The sequence below is a fragment of the Panthera uncia genome (assembly GCF_023721935.1).
Source record: "Panthera uncia isolate 11264 chromosome E2 unlocalized genomic scaffold, Puncia_PCG_1.0 HiC_scaffold_20, whole genome shotgun sequence".
NCBI classification, from domain to species: domain Eukaryota; kingdom Metazoa; phylum Chordata; class Mammalia; order Carnivora; family Felidae; genus Panthera; species Panthera uncia.
The window spans coordinates 9,616,090-9,620,812 of NW_026057589.1; positions in this window are offsets into that span (position 1 = coordinate 9,616,090).

A 4,723-nucleotide genomic window follows, 5' to 3' on the forward strand; every position below is an offset into this window, starting at 1 on the left:
AGAGAGAGGGAGACACAGAATCGGAAACAGGCTCCAGGCTCCGAGCCATCAGCCCAGAGCCTGACGCGGGGCTCGAACTCACGGACCGCGAGATCGTGACCTGGCTGAAGTCGGACGCTTAACCGACTGCGCCACCCAGGCGCCCCTCAAACTTTTCTATTAATTGATGTAGAAAGGAATATATTTTTCTAGAAATTTTCTAAGATGTAGAGTGGTAACATAAGGTGATAACACAGTGATTATTGCCTAAAAAAGGTGAGAACATGAGTAAGAATAGAGTTAATTCAAGTCTCTGTGAGATAGGAAAGAGGCTACATTACTGGTAAGGATTGCATCTGCTGTGTTTTTCTTCGGTTTAATCTTGTATGCATATTTTGAAATGCAGAACTGTTAGGATTTGCATGTTTTGTGTCCTGTGCATGTGTCTGCCTAACCGTTGCAAATTCAAAGTTTTCAGGCATTGAGAGTTGAAATAATTGAGACTGAGTACATATGCAAATAATTTGAATTGTGTAAGATAATCAGTGGTGATTTGAGATTTCCTTGGTGATAACTGGAAGTTTTGACCAGGAAGGAGGGGCAGAATAGCCAAGTGGGAGATCGTGACCTTTGAATTCAAGTCTCCATTCCATCTTGTTCCTAACTGTAAACACCTGGGCAAGTGCTACTTTTCTGATCTGGAAAACCTTTGTGAGGTAGTTACACGGATGAAATGAGATAATGCATATGAGGTACTAAACAGAGTGACTTATCCCAGAGCTCTGTGAATGCTACTTATTGTGAGGCAGAGATCTTAATGTGAGCAGGATGGTTATCTCCCATTTCTCTTTATGTATAAGTAACTCTAATTTCTGAAAAAATGGGATTTTGAGTTTCTACCTTGGAATGGAAGCTTTTAAAACTTGTTCATTTAGTGCACTAACATACTAATACTGTTGTTTGTACAGCTAATATTGTTCTAGTTTAGTACTAGATGTTGCAAGAGGAGAAATGAAGTGTGGATTTTTCCCTCAAATTTTAATTTCAGCTCTGACATGATTTCCAAAAATACTTTGGCTGTTAAGTTGGTATTCCAAGTAACTGTAACTTGTGTTTGATCTATCCCATTCTTTTGGCAAATTCCCTGTTGGCCCAGCTCCAGTTTTTTTTTTTTTTTTGAGGTATGGCATATTTGTGGAAACTGTTTAGTTACTAACAGTAACGAAGGTATTAAAAATTGATCCCTTTGTAATTAATCCTTCCATGAAGCATATTGATTGATGGCCACCACCTGATGAGTGCTTCCAGCTGGTAAGTTTGATTCATAGGCACTGTAACCCAAAGACCTGCCTAAACCCAAAACTGTCAAGTTAGATGTTTAACATTTGAAAATATAAAAACTTGGAAAGTGTCTTGTTCTTTTGTGATGGGCAAGTGTCTTAACGTTCTTGCTGTACTTGGGGCAAACTGGAAATCCTAGTCAGTGTATTTTTAGGTGCAGCTCATGGAAGAAAAAAGTGGTCTACTCCAGTTGGTAGACTTAAATTTAAAGTCTTATTAGAATTTTCCAGCAAATAGATGGCTTGGATGGTGGGGAAAAAAATGATGATGTCCACATACTAGGCAGTAGCAGGGAGAAAATACCAATTGTGGAACCTGTTGATAAGTAATCCACAGGTGAGTGAATCATTTATAAAATAGTTTGTGAATGAGGGGTGCTCAGTCAGCTGAGCATCTGACTCCTGATTCATTGACACCCTGTGGATGAGTATTTTACAATATTGGTAAACTGTTTGACAGTGAAAGGTCTTGCTTATAAAAACAATGACCTGAGAGAAGAGTGTGTGTCCTCAAAATAAAAAGAAACAACAGCAGTGGCCAGCACTGGGAGCTTAAAAATTGTCACTTGAGGTAAATGACTAACAAACCCTAGAGCGCTTAAAAGTATGAATCGTTTTTGCTGTGTACTACAGTTCACAAAATAAGGTGTGGATTAACACTGGAAAGAAACTGTTTTTATGAAGTTGTTTCCTAAAGAAAACCATGTCTGGAAGAAAACTAGCCATCACTCATTTACATTCCAGTTTTTAGCATATACCATAAGATCATTAGTGAATGTGAATAGTGAATGTGTATAGAATACAAGTGAATATTTTTGAATTTTATTTTGGAAACAATTGAAAATTAAAATGAAAGTAAAGACAAAATTAATAGTCAACATAAATGAATTTATCTAATAAATAGTTGAGCTTAGATTACATCTTTGGAGAAAACTGGACTGGTGATTTTTTTTTTCCTTTGGTAAGAAGATTGTATACAAGATTAAACATGACAATTAGTTGGAAAATGGTGATTGCAGAAATCCTACATGCCAAAACAAAAGATGGAGCTGAATATGAAGGGAAAGATAAAAATGAAGCCAGAGGCAAAAGCTATTGACGTTGTGGCCAAAAAAATGTCTCTTTGCAAGTAAACTGGATCACAGCCTGAGTTGTCAGCAGTCAGTAATACGGTGTCAAGATGATGGAGGAACTACACTGAACAACAGTATTCTGTTAAATTTCATTAGATGAGTATTTACATTTTAAGGTGAAATAAAATGTTAAACGGATTTATTAAATTGTGCATTGACCATAGAATTTTTTTGTTAGAAAAAATTGCTTTGGGGTGAGGGGCAGAGGGAGGAGGGTGAGAGTGAATGAAAATCTTAAGCAGGCTCCATGCTCAGCACAGAGACCTACGTGGGGCTCCATCCTACAAACTGCGAGATCATGACCTGAGCCAAAACCAAGTCAGATGCTCAATCGACGGAGCCACCCGGGTGCCCCCATATAAATTTTTTTTTTTTGAAGTTAACCTGTCAACTCTGAAGAAAATAGGCCTTCTGCTGGATTGTTAAATATCTCCTCTAAATTTCAATTACCATTCCTAGTTAGATTCCTAAATTGTATTTGGTCATCTGGATTGAAGCTAAAGCAGACAATAAAGTATAATCTTAATGTTATGGAACAGTTGAGAAGCGGCCAGAGTCTGGACACCCCATACCACCACCCTGCCCCGCCCACATCTTCCAAATGACACGGTCATGTCTTCATAGTCCGAAAGCAGATCTGGAAACTCTGACTTCTGCACTGGCACCACACTAACTACACTTGAACCTTCTTGAGCTGCAGCTTTGCTGTGTTACCGACAGGTGAAGTCAGGAATGGTGGCAATTTTGTGGGCTAATAAAAATTATTACAGGATTATAAAACTCCATCTACATGTGAGGCTTTTATGTGCTGTTGTAGTTACACTTTTCTTTTCCCCCTCCCAGCCCCCTTTCGTTATAACGGAGTTGAGGGGGGAATCCCTTGTGGATTGTGTGAGCTTCAGAGTAATAAAGCAAACAAAGACAAAAGACTTGGTTTGTTGTTCTTACCTTCTACTTGAACACCCACCCACTGTTTCCTTTTCACAGAAAACAGGTCCTAATATGCATTACATTACAAACTACAGAGCTTCAATTAAGTGATTCAATCACTCTGTTTTAGTCATTATGCAGAATTGACAGAAAGTTTTCCTCCTGCTCTCAGAAATTGCTGATACTCCTTTGGGAGAGCTAAATAAAGACACTGTATTAAGAGGAACGTTAAGAAACCTGACAAATGAGAACATCAGACAGCAGAAGTCAGCACATGTTCAAAGGAAAGCGACTATAACTTGTGTCACTGCATTTTCATATATCTCCTTGGCTGATTAATAAAATGCTCACGTATTTTCTAATGGGTTTTTCTCATGATATGATGTACTTTGTTAGGCATGCTTGTGGGTGTAGTGGGCTTTTTTTAATAAACTATGTGAATCATAAGATGGAATATCTAAGTTTTTTTTAAATGTTATAGTGAAGTATAACTATAGCAAAACTCTGTACTGCTAACCTTCATTCTCCCTACCTTTGCATCAGAATAGCAACCTACTTTTTTATAAGTAATACGGATAGGGAATTCATGCCAGTTGACAATACGGCTGCATCTGTTTGAGGTGGAAGGACTGAGAGTACGAAAACCCAAGCCTCTCATTTTCCTATATCCTTGAACATCCCTTTAACATGAAAATCCCTTGCTAATGTCATGGCACTCTTCCTGTTCTCCTTTGTTTTTAGGATCTTCCATTTCACCCCATTGGAGCCCCAGGCCATCACGATAACCTCTGGCTCTTGTTTTTCTAAGAAATTTCTCCACTAGATGAGGATGTTGGTTGGTAGACTCTTGGCAAATGTTGAATAAGTACATGGGCTCTCATTCTTCTTATCCTTTCTCACTGCCCATCCTGCCTACCAATCTTGCTTTTTTGCTGCTCCTTAATAGCATCTCCAATCCTAGTCTCCTGCTTTCATCTAATCCACTTGGTAGAATTCTGATGATGCGCCTCAAGGTCCATTCTCCAGCACTTTGGTCTGTTATAGGTACCTCACCATTTGTTTTTCAGGCTTTCATTTCTCTGGTACCTCACTCGTTACCCCTACTACCCCTTCCCACACACTTTACCTTCTTACTTGGTAACATGTAGTCAACAGTAGTATGCACCAAGCCCTGCCCTCTTCCATCTATTATATTTCTTCTCATTGTAAATAACTTATGGTTTCTATTAGCGTAGAAGTTGATCTCCTAATTAAAAGATGAGACTACCCAGTAGGACTACATACACTGTATGTGGTAAATATTTCATAGACTTTATTACTTCCCTTTCACACTTTTCTAGT